A 12,482-nucleotide genomic window follows, 5' to 3' on the forward strand; every position below is an offset into this window, starting at 1 on the left:
TACAGTCCTGAAGCTGCCACTCAGACCCTTTAAGTGAGTTCTGGCCTGCAGCAGGAATTCTGTTCTGCTTGCCACCAAATCCATTTCATGAATTTTCCCAGGCTGTGAGGGTGTTCCTGCTCACCCGGTCTTCTGATCCAGATCCCTTTCCTAAACCACCATACCTCCTTGGGTGTTTATCCATTTACTAACCCTGCTGCAGTGTCCTGTGATAGATAGCTTTTTTTTTTTTTTTTTTTTTTTTTTTTTTTTTGTCTTTTTACCATTTCTTGGGCCACTCCCACGGCATAAGGAGGTTCCCAGGCTAGGGGTCAAATCGGAGCTGTAGCTGCCAGCCTACGCCAGAGCCACAGCAACATGGGATCCGAGCCTCGTCTGCAACCTACACCACAGCTCACAGCAACGCCGGATCCGTAACCCACTGAGCAAGGCCAGGGACCGAACCTGCAACCTCATGGTTCCTAGTTGGATTCGTTAACCACTGAGCCGCGATGGGAACTCCTAGATAGCTCTTGTCTGTAGGTGAGCTCGCCTGGCAATTAGCCATTTGTTTCCCTGGGAAGAGTCTGGCTATTAGGATTGGGAGGAGGTAGGGGTATGTGTCTATCTGAGAAGTCTGTAACAGGGAATGAGGTTTTCCAGCATAATGTAGCACAGCCTCACCTGCTTCCCCATATCAGTCCAAGGTTGTCCTTGTTTCTTTCAGACCCCACCTCACGGCACTGCATGTTTCGCACAGGACAGCCAACTTTGGGACTCCATCAATTTTACCTGCTTTGTCAGGGATCCTGGCAAGGGGCAGAGAAGAGGCTGGGATGGGGGGATACTCTCTCTTTCCACTGGGCTAGATAAATTCAGAGAGTATGAATCTAGGGTTGTTACCAGCCAGCTTTCCTGCCTCCCAATGAGAGCCAGCCTGTAAAGTGGATGGTAGAATAGGAACAGGGAGAGAAAACAGAGCCCTGCAGTATTATTAGAGCCAGCTGTGCCTCAATACTCTGCAAATGAATCTACCTCCATACCTGGACTTTCCAGTTATAACAACTAAGGAGTTCCCACGGTGGTGAAACGGGATCAGCGGCATCTCTGCAAGCACCAGGACACAGGTTAGATCCCTGGCAGGAACAGTGGGTTAACGGATCCAAAGCTGTGGTGTCGGTCACAACTGTGGTTTGGATCTTATCCCTGGCCAAGGAACTCCATATGCTCCTGGTGGCCAAAAAAGAAAAAAGAGAGAGAGACATTAAAGCCAAGACAAGAGTTTTTGTTGTGGCTCAGTGGGTTAAGAACCACTTATAATGTCATCGGGTTAAGGAGCTGGTGTTGCTACAAGCTACAGTTTAGTCACAGATGTGGCTTGTATCTGTCATTGCTATGGCTGTGGCATAGGCCAGCAGCTGCAGCTCCGATTGAACTCTTAGCCCAGGAACTTCCATATGCCGCAGGTGTGGTTATAAAGAGGAAGGAAGGAAGGAGGAAGGGAAGGAGGGAAGAAAGCTGAAGACAATAGATAGAGTTCCCTCTTGGCTCAGCAGGTTAAGGACCTGGCATTGTGTTGGGGACATGGCTTGGATCATCAGTGTCAAAAAAAATGAGACATACGTAACACGGGGAGATCTCAACAAGGCTCTTTACTTCTGCAGAAGGGCGCAGGTACCCCAAAAAGTGCACGCTCCAAACAAAGGACCCTCCCCTATTTATCCCTAACGCAGGTGATGTACCTGTCCCCTTCCCATTGGTCATGTCAGGGCGCACATTTTTCCCGGTTGGCTAATTTGTAACAAATTGTCACTGGGAGAAGAGGGAAAGGGGATGAGGGGGTGGTTGCAGGAAGGCAAAACCGGAGCAAAATGGAGTAACCAAGATTTCCTTTGATAGAAAAGACATTTTGTTCCTTTCCACAATTGTCAGTGGCCCCTGCTGTGGCTCTAGTTACAGCTGAGCTCAGGTTCAATCCCTGGCCCAGCTGAAGACAATATAAAAGACCGTTTTCTGCTGGCGTTAGCTTGTGTCGAGTCTCTGACACTTGCAACCTAAAAAATCCTCACCCATACAGTCATTAGGGCCACACATTCGAGAGGAGGAAGGCTCTGCTGGAAGACCAAGTTCAGGTCCTTGCTAAGATTCCCCTCTGGAAATGACCAGATTGTAGTAACAAATGGACCAGAGGTGGGTCAAACGTCCAGCAGGGTCACCCACAGGCCAATCTTGACCATGGGTTTGCCTTTCCAGCACTGCCTTCTGCTCCTGATGTTTCCTTTCCTCGTCAGCGCCCCCAAATCCTCCTTATCTCTGAAGTCTCTCTTAGAGCCACATCTTCTAAGAATCCTTCCCTGACCCCACCCCAGCCTCTACCCTCTGACTTCTAGTATCAATTATAATTATCAAAGGACTGTGAACTATCTTATACCCACGTCTGCTTTCATTGTCTAGAATGGCACTTTAAAGACTTTGGGAGTTCCCGTCGTGGCTCAGTGGTGAACAAACCCGACTAGGATCCATGAGGATGTGGGTTCGATCCCTAGCCTCGCTCAGTGGGTTAAGGATCTGGCGTTGCCGTGAGCTGTGGTGTACGTTGCAGATGCAGCTTGGATCCCTCGTTGCTGTAGCTGTGTTGTAGGCTGACAGCTGTAGCTCCCTCCAATTGACCCCTAGCCTGGGAACCTCCATATGCCGAGGTTGCAGCTCTAAAAAAAAAGACAAAAGACAAAAAAAAGACTTTCATGTTATCTGTTTACAGTTTGTCACCTCACACCTGGTGAAGGTCAGAGATGGGGTCTGATGCTTTTGTGTCCCTGACAGGACCCAGTGTAAGGCCTGGTGCATAATAGCACCTCAGTGAATGTTTATGATTTAGAAACTTGTGGGTACAAGTGTGGGAGCCACAGGAGTCCACTCTGTATGCAGCTCTCCTCCGTGGGAAATAAACTCCTCTGCCTAAGTGTCCAGAATGACAGTGGGTTACATTCCCTCTAGCAAAACTCTCCATAAAAAAGGACTCATTTTGGAGTTCCCGTTGTGGCTCAGTGGTTAACAAATCCAACTAGGAACCATGAGGATGTGGGTTCGATCCTGGCCTTGCTCAGTGGGTTAAGGATCTGGCGTTGCTGTGGCTCTGGCGTAGGCCGGAGGCTACAGCTCCAATTGGACCCCTAGCCTGGGAACCTCCATATGCTGCAGGAGCAGCCCAAGAAAATGGTGAAAAGACAAAAAAAAAAAAGACTCATTTTCACATCAGGGAGAGAGGCCAGAGGAGGAGGAGCAGCCCAAAAGAATGGCGATGAAGTGAGAATGTAGGTCTTTGCTGATGGCTGGGCCCTTCCAGAGCAGGTTTCCTGGGTCCCCTGGGATAATGGAGAAGAAAAATGACTCCGTGCCTCAGACACCTCTGAACTCCCTGAGAGTGGAGTGCAGACCAGGAGGGTGGGCATGGGGTGGGGAAAGGCACAGGTCAATCAGCAACTCTTTGCAAACATCTTCAGAGATGGGGCAGGTGCCACACGGAGAAACCAGTGTCCTCACTTCATGCTCACTCCTTTTGGATCCATTTCTTTCTTTTCTTTCTTTCTTTCTTTCTTTCTTTCTTTCTTTCTTTCTTTCTTTCTTTCTTTCTTTCTTTCTTTCTTTCTTTCTTTCTCTCTTTCTCTCTTTCTCTCTCTTTCTCTCTTTCGCTTTTTAGGGCCCCACTTGCAGCATATGGCATTTCCCAGGCTAGGGGTTGAATCGGAGCTACATCTGCCAGCCTACACCAGAGCCACAGCAACACCAGATCCGAGCTGCATCTGTGACCCACACCACAGCTCATGGCAACACCGGATCCTTGACCCATTGAGCAAGGCCAGGGATCAAACCCACATCCTCATGGATCCTGGTCGGGTTTGTTCACCACTGAGCCATGAAGGGAACACCTATCCTTATTCTTTGAAAGCCAGTGCTAGTTGAATAAACACATTCTGAGTCATTCATAAAAAGGGAGAGGATTTCCTTCCCTTCAGGTGTCCAAGAGTCACACCTGAGACCATAGAAACTACTGCACAGTTAGGCCCTCAGCTGGTCTCTAATTGTTTCCTGGCCCTTCTGGTTTTGTTTTTCTGTTTGTTTGTTGTTTTTTTTGGCCATGTCCACAGTATGTGGATGTTCCCAGGCCAGGGACTGAACCTGCCCCACAGCAGCCACCTGAGCCACTCCAGTGAGAATACTGGGTCCTTAACCCACTGAGCCATGTGGGCACTCCTGGCTCTTCTGTGTTTTGGAAGCTGAGAAGTAGTCCTATGATCTGCCATCTGCAAACTGGAGGCCCAGGAAAGCTGGTGGTGTGGCTTGAAAACCACTGGCGTAGGTTCCAGGCCAAGTCTGGAGGCCTGAGAACCAGGAGTACAGAGGACACCAGAAGATCAATGCCCCAGCTCACAGTCAGGCAGAGAGTGAATTCAAACCCTCTTCACTTTTTGTTCTATGTGGGTGCTCAGTGGATCCAATGAGGCCCACCTGCATTGGATCCGCACAGAGTGGGGAGGGCCACACACACTCAGTCCACCAGTTCAAATACTAGTCTCTTCTGGAAACATCCTCACAGACCACCAAAAACATTTAGCCAGATATCTGGGCATCCTGTGATTCTGTCAAGTATACACATAAAATTAACTCACAAACCCTAACATTTACCAAGTGTTTGCCATATCCCAGGCACGTGCTAAGTATTTTACTAATATTATCTCATTCTTAGAGATATACATATGTGAGAATAGAGGAAAAAATACCTATATGAGGTGACTTCTAGGGTCTTTTCCAGTTATAAGATTCTTTTTTGTTCTTTTTCAGCTGCACCTGCGGCATATGGAGGTTCCCGGGCTAGGGGTCCAATTGGAGCTGCAGCTGGAGCCTGGGCTATAGCCATGGCAGCACAGGATCCAAGTCACATCTGCCACCTACTCTGCAGCTTGCAGCAGCACCAGATCCTTAACCCACTGAGCAAGGCCAGGGATTGAACCCACATCCTCACAGACATTATGTCAGGTTCTTAACTGGCTGAGCCACAGCGGGAACTCCCATAAGATCCTTTGACTTGACGTGTCGTCCAGGACACCAGGATATTGAAATGTGGGGAACCTAACACCCAGAAGCAGAAATAAAAACAACATTATTAGTTACCCCTTTCTACCACTAGAAACTGTGCTAAAGTACCTTGCAGATATTTTCACACTTATTCCTGAGTAAACCCTGAGACAGTTACCACCCCTCATTCCATTTTCAGATGAGGAGACTGAGGCATAGAGAGGATAAGTGGCTTGCCCGAGAAGTGGAAAGCTGGCATTCAGATTCTGTTGACTCCAAAGCTTGCCCTTAACCATCCTTGGGACACCCAGAGGGACTGCAGAGCCCCCTCCCTCCTGGTCTGGATGCCTGAGAAGGTGCCTTTCCCTGGGGCCACGGGGATGCAAGGGAGCCGGGGGAAGAAGAGTGTTGTCTTAGGACCTGTGAGACTCACAGTGAGGAGTGGTGGCACGCAGGACAGCTGGGGCGGAGGAAAGTTCTGGAGTCAATTCTGCAGGAGCCTCTGAGCCCAGCGGGAGGAAGACTGACCCCTGACTCCCTTCAACAGCAGCTTTGCTCCCTCCGTCTCTCCCAGGGCAGGCAGGACAGAATGTTCAGAAGTTCTAGCGGTGGAACTCTTCCTCGGAAACAGGCAGTAGAGCTGTCATTAGGGCTTAAAAGTCTGTGGTTGCCAGGCAAAGGCCCTGCCTCACCTTTTATAGCTGGCTAGCTTAAGCCATCACGTCACAAGCATTTAGAGACTTTGGCTTTTTCCCCCTCTCATCTGTTTTATGACCCTGAACACATTCTTTTTTTTCCCCGTCATTCAGTTGGCCAGCCCCTTGAACAAGTCTGTAACTCATTTGTGAGCCTAGACGCTTTCTGGAGAGTTGGAAGCAATTCAGACAGGTTTGGTTGGGCAGAATAGGGTGGGGAAATGTCTTATCTTGGGTTTAATTTGCTTAAGTTGCTTGCACCTCTTCTGCCTGGGTCTAGTGGCTCCTTGGGAGCTGGGGCGGGGTATTAGGGTAGCCCAGTGGTGGCTAAGAGTATGAGTTTAGGCTGCAGAGGGCCCTGGGAACATGTCCTGGGTCTGACATTTATTTATTTGTCTTTTTGCCATTTCTAGGGCTGCTCCCATGGCATATGGAGATTCCCAGGCTAGGGGTCGAATCAGAGCTGTAGCTGCCAGCCTACGCCAGAGCCACAGCAACGCCAGATCCGAGCCGCATCTGCGACCTACACCACAGCTCATATGGGTCTGACATTTAAAGAGCATTTGGGGGGGAGTTCCCGTTGTGGCTCAGTGGTTAACAAATCCAACTAGGAACCATGAGGTTGCAGGTTCGATCCCTGGCCTTGCTCAGTGGGTTAGGGTTCCGGCGTTGCTGTGAGCTGTGGTGTAGGTTGCAGACGCGGCTCGGATCCCGCATTGCTGTGGTTCTGGCGTCAGCCGGCAGCTACAGCTCCGATTTGACCCCTAGCCTGGGAATCTGCGAGAGCCGCCCAAGAAATGGCAAAAATAAATAAATAAATAAGACAAAATAAATAAATAAATAACGATCACCTGGGACTTGATCTCGCTAAGGCTCCATGTCCTCATCTGTAAAATGGGGGGAAACTACTACCTGACTCAAAAGGTTGCTGGGCAGTCCTCAAATGATGGTTGACTGCTCCTGGTCCTATGTTATCCCCATATCTTCCGAGCAGGCTGAGGACAACCACAGGCCCAGGATAAGGGTATTTGGATCATAGAATCAAGAGTAACAAAGCCAGGCTTCCCTCGCTAGACAAGCTTGGAGGTGAAAGGAAAAGAGAGCTTGCTGTAGCTGAAAGATCCGATTTGGGGTTCTTTAAGATCGTAGAATCCAAGATATCGTGGCATAGTGGAAATGAATCTGACTAGGAACCATGAGGTGGGCTCTGATCCCTGGCCTCACTCAGTGGGTTAAGGACCCGGCATTGCTGTGAGCTGTGGTGTAGGTTGCAGTTGTGGCTTGGATCTGGTGTGGCTGTGGCTGTGGCCGTGGCCATGGCTGGCAGCTACAGCTCTGATTAGACCCCTAGCCTGGGAACCTCCATATGCCGAGGGTGTGGCTGGCCCAAAAAAAGAAAAAAGAAAAGAAAAGAAAAAAAAAAGATGGTAGAATTCAAGATTTTCAGGATTGGAAGAAATCTTAGACATCCTCTAAGACTGCAAAGAGGGCAGTTACATACCAGGAGAGTGAGAAAGAGAGCAGGCTAGGCTGACCTCCACAAAGCACCACTCAGGCAGGGATTTGAGATTTTGATGGGAATGCCTGACAGCCAAGAACAGAATAGAACTGAGTGGGGTCTGTGAGCCAGGTCACTGCTCAGGCGGAGAAACAACGTTAGCCCATCTCCCCTTGGGCTGATTCTTCTTTCCCCCTGGAGGAGATGCTAGTGGATAGGAAACTACATGGAGCTGGTCCCAGTTGCCCTAATCTGGTTATAACCAACCCATGTTTCCTGTATGGTCTGGCATAGAAGCCAAAGGAGGGGTCTGCACCTGCACCTGGGCCCTATTGTTTCCTTGGCACAGCTGCTCTGTGCTCTTTGGACAAGACGGAGAAGCCGGGGAATCTATACCACCCCCGCCAGGAGGGAAATAACACCAACCAAAATTATAGCCAGGAAGAAATGCCTCCATCTGCAAGTAGCAGGGCAATTACCTCCTAATTAAGCTCTCATTAATTTGTTTTCCGAAAGTTACTGTACAGTACTTGGTAGGTGTCCCCCGCCCTGCTTGTCACCAAGGTGTTGAAGATCAAGCATTTCACACCAATCAAGGTGGAATTCTTCCATCTGATTAAATGTAATAGCCTGATTTAGTCCAGCATCATGAGGTGTTAGAGCCAGGCGCTTTTATCTTTGGAGCACTGGGAGGGATTGCAGGGTTTTTATCTTGAGTCCTGTGTTTCAGGGGAGGAAGAGGAAGCACCAGGAGAGGAAAAGATACAAAGCAGAATTCAGACCAATTTTTTTTTTTTTTTTTGGCCACACCCACAGCGTTCAGAAGTTCCTATGTCAGGGATGGAACCCACACCACAGCAGCCACCAGACAGATATAAGTGACAAAGCCAGATCTTCTACCCACTGTGCCACCAGGGAACTCCTAGGCCAATTTTTTTTTTAAAGTGTAGTCTACAGATCTCTCTTGCATCTAACTCACTTGCTTACTAAAAAAAGGCAGATTCCTGGGTTCTGTTTCTGTCCTGATGGGTTTTTTTTGAGGGGAGGGCTGTACCCATGGCATGTGGAAGTTCCCAGACTAGGGGTGGAATCAGAGCTGCAGCTGCTGGCCTGCACCACAGCCATAGCAATGCAGGATCCGAGCCATGTCTGCAAGCTACACCACAGCTCATGGCAACACTGGATCCTTAACCTACTGAGTGAGGCTGGGGATTGAATCTGTATCCTTATGGATACTGGTTGGGTTCATTACCGCTGAGCCCTGATGGGAACTCCTGTTTCTGTCCTGGGTCAGAAAGTTTCCAGGTGATTTTTATGAACACCTAGGTCTGAAAAAGCTTACATAGAAGTGGAAAGTCTATTAACCACATAGATACAAGAAGCATACGGACAACTCAAAACATCATCTCAGCTTATAGTTTGGGTTTTTTGTTTTTTGTCTTTTCTTTTTTCTTTTTATAGCCACACCTGAGGCATATGGAAGTTCCTGGCCTAGGGGTCGAATTGGAGCTGCAGCTGCCAGCCTATGCCACAGCCACAGTACCACACCGGATCCCAGCACCATCTGTGACCTATGCTGCAGCTTGCGACAATGCCGGATCCTAACCCACTGAACAAGGCCAGAGATGGAAGCTGCCTCCTCACAAAGTCTCTATCAGGTCCTTAACCTGCCGAGACACAATTGGAGCTCCAGCTTATAGTTTTTAAACCTACTCCAGGAAATCTTTCACTTTAACACTAGGCTAGATAAAGCTTCGCTGTCCCATGTTTACACTTCATTCATGTACAGGTAGTGATGTGAGGCAAAGCGAAAAACTTCAGGCCCAAAGGGCAGAAGTTAAAGAGGGAACATCATGTTTGTGTGTAAATCACCCCTAGATCATTCAAGGCGGATGTCTTGGGACCAGCTCCCTGGTCTCAGGTGTTGTAAATGCTGAGTTACTGCTCCTTTATCTACTGATAGCAAACATAAGTGTTCTCCAGAAATGGTTCACATGTGCTCCCAGGTTCTTGAAAAACCACAAGCGATTGGCAAATGTTTCTGTGGCAGACCCAAACTCAAACATCTCATTTCCTTCCAGAGCGCCCACAGCAGTGGCTACGAGCCTGAATGTAGTAAGGAGGGGTGACATCTTCCTCTTCCTTGCCCCACACTTTCTTCCCCTTTTTTTTTGTTTTTGTTTTGTTTTGTTTCTTTTTTTAGGGCCACTAACCTCCACCATGGCCACAGCAATGCCAGATCCTTAACCCACTGAACAAGGCCAGAGATCCAACCCACATCCTCATGGAGACTAGTTAGGTTCTTAAACTGCTGAGCCACAAGGGAACTCCTTTCTTCCCCTTCCTGATGTCAGATTTTCCTGACGCCTAAGGAGTCCAGACTGAGGGAAAAAACTTTTATTGATAAAGAGCTTCAGAAAGCACCCCCCCCCACTCCTCCCACTGCTCCTTGCCCAGGGCACTGCAGAGTTGGGTCCTGCCCATGAAGATTTTGATACGGTTCTGATAAATTCTTTCTCCTTTTTTTCTTTTTTGGCCAATGCCTGCAGCATGCAGAAGTTCCTGGGCCAGGGATCGAACCCAAGCCATAGCAGTGGCAATGCTGAGTCCTTAACCACTAGGCTGCCAGGGACTCTAGGGTTCTGATGGATTCTGATTATAGGTTGCCTGGGTAACTCTGGAACATGTGGTAGTGGCACACTTAAAAAAAAAAAAATTCATTGAGATATATTTCATATACCACAAAATTTGCCCATTGAAAGTATGCAATTCAATGACTTTTAGTATATGAAATATTTTTAGTGTTTGTACTAAAGTATAAGAGTATTTGTACTTTTAAAAGAACCCCCAACCTGTCAGCAGTCACCCCCATTTCCTTCAACTTCCCATTACCCTACTCTAGCTCTAGGCAACCATTAATCTACTTTCTGTCTGTGTAGACTTGCCTATTCTGGACAGTTCATATAAATGGAGTTACACATATGTGGTCCTTCATGACTGGCTATTTTCACTTAGCACAATCTTTTCAAGGTTCATCTATGTTGTAGCATGAATTTGTACTTCGTTCCTTTTTTTTTTTTTTTTTTTTTTTTGGTAGGACCCCACCTGTGGCATATGGAGGTTCCCAGGGGCTAGGGGTCTAATGGGAGCTACAGCTGCCGGCCTACACCACAGCCATAGCTGCAGCAACATCAGATCTGAGCTGCGTCTGTGACCTGCACCACAGCTCATGGCAATGCTAGATCCTTAACCCACTGAGTGAGGCTAGGGATCCAACCGCAACCTCATGGTTCCTAGTTGGATTCATTTCCTCTGTGCCACGGAACTCCCCTTCATTCCTTTTAATGAGTGAATAATACATTTTGTTTATCAATTCACCACTTGATGGACAGTTGATTGTTTTCACCTTTTGGCTCTTATGAATGATGCTGCTATGCATCATTTGTGTACAAAATTTCATATGGACAGATGTTTTCATTCCTCTTGGGTTTATTACCTAGGAGTAGAATTGCTGGGTGATATGGTAACTCCATGTTTAACCTTTTGAGGAGCTACCACACTATTTTCCAAAGTGACTGTACCTTTCTACATTCACTCACAGTGTACGAGGGTTGTAATTTCTCTACATCTTAACACTTTTTAGAATGTGGGGTTTTTTGTTTTTTGTTTTTTTTGTCTTTTTGCCATTTCTTGGGCTGTTCCCTCGGTATATAGAGTTTCCCAGGCTAGGGGTCGAATCGGAGCTGTAGCTGCCGGCCTACGCCAGAGCCACAGCAACGCAGGGTCCGAGCCGAGTCTGCAACCTACACCACAGCTCACGGCAACGCCGGATCCTTAACCCACTGAGCAAGGCCAGGGACGGAACCTGCAACCTCATGGTTCCTAGTCGGATTCGTTAACCACTGAGCCACGACGGAACTCCTAGAATGTGTTTTTGATTTTAGCTATTCTAAAGGGTATGAAGTGATAATTTCATAATGTTTTTTGATTTGCATTTTCATGATGACTAATGATATTGAGTATCTTTTCAGGTGCTTACTGGCCATTTGTATATCTTCTTTGGAGAAATGTCTATTTAGATCTTTTGCCCATTTATAAATTCGGATTATTTGACTTTTTATTGAGTTGTTAGGAGTTCTTTACAATTTATAAGTACAGTCTTTTATCAGATATATGATTTGCAAAATCTTTCTCCCACTTGTTGCACGTTTTCACTTTCTTGACATCCTTTGAAGCATAAAAAGTGTACATTTTGATGATGTCCAATGTATCTGCTTTGTTGTTGTCATTGCTTGCGGCTCACATTGCAGGAAATGTTGCTGAAATGCAACTTGAAACTCTGAAAGCTTTGAGACCTGGGAGTTTGGTGGTGCTTTATAGGTTGCCTATGACAGAGATTTCCTCCAGTTTGGGGGTTTCACTCCCCACCCGGCCAGCCCTTGCTCCTTCTCTGGGCTGGAAGCACGGAGCCCTTCAGCAGGTTTCCATCCCCTCCTCTCCTGAGGTCTACCACAATAGAGCAGCTGAGAGGACAGTTTGGAAATGTCCTTTATTGTGAAAACTCAATGGCCTTTGTCTCTGAGATTTGAAATTTTGATGCAAATGTTGGCAAGCCCAGAGTTTGGAAGGAGGAGGGGAAGGGCTGGGAGAAGAAACCCTGCCATTGATTTCCAGGGTGAGTCATTTCAACTCTGTGTTGTCTTGGTTTTCTCACCCATAAAATGGGGAAAATACCGCCATCTCTCCATCTCAGGTGGGGGCACTTTGAAGATGAGTTAGAACACTTTGAGATTCTGGATTAAAGGCATTACAAGGTATTATTATAATAATAAATGACTTAATAGCGGAGGGGGTGAGGATACTAAAGCAAAAGGCAGAAAGAGAGAGGCTCTGGGCTGTGGAGCGACCTCGGTCTAGAACTCCTGGGCCCAGACCCAGAGTTTTATTCTTAGAAGTGAGACTGCGTGATTTCTCACAAACTGGCTTCTTTCCTCTGAATTCAGCATTGTTCTGCAGAGTACACCCTACATGACTTCTGCCATAAGGAAAGATTACACTCTTTTTAGGAAATAAGATATACATTAAAACAAATAGAAACTGGAGTTCCATTATGGCTCAGTGGTTAACGAATCCAACTAGGAACCGTGAGGTTGCGGGTTCGATCCCTTGCCTTGCTCAGTGAGTTAAGGGTCCGGCGTTGCCATGAGCTATGGTGTAGGTCGAACAAGCGGCTC

Source organism: Sus scrofa, chromosome 7 (assembly GCF_000003025.6).
Source record: "Sus scrofa isolate TJ Tabasco breed Duroc chromosome 7, Sscrofa11.1, whole genome shotgun sequence".
Taxonomy (NCBI): Eukaryota; Metazoa; Chordata; class Mammalia; order Artiodactyla; family Suidae; genus Sus; species Sus scrofa.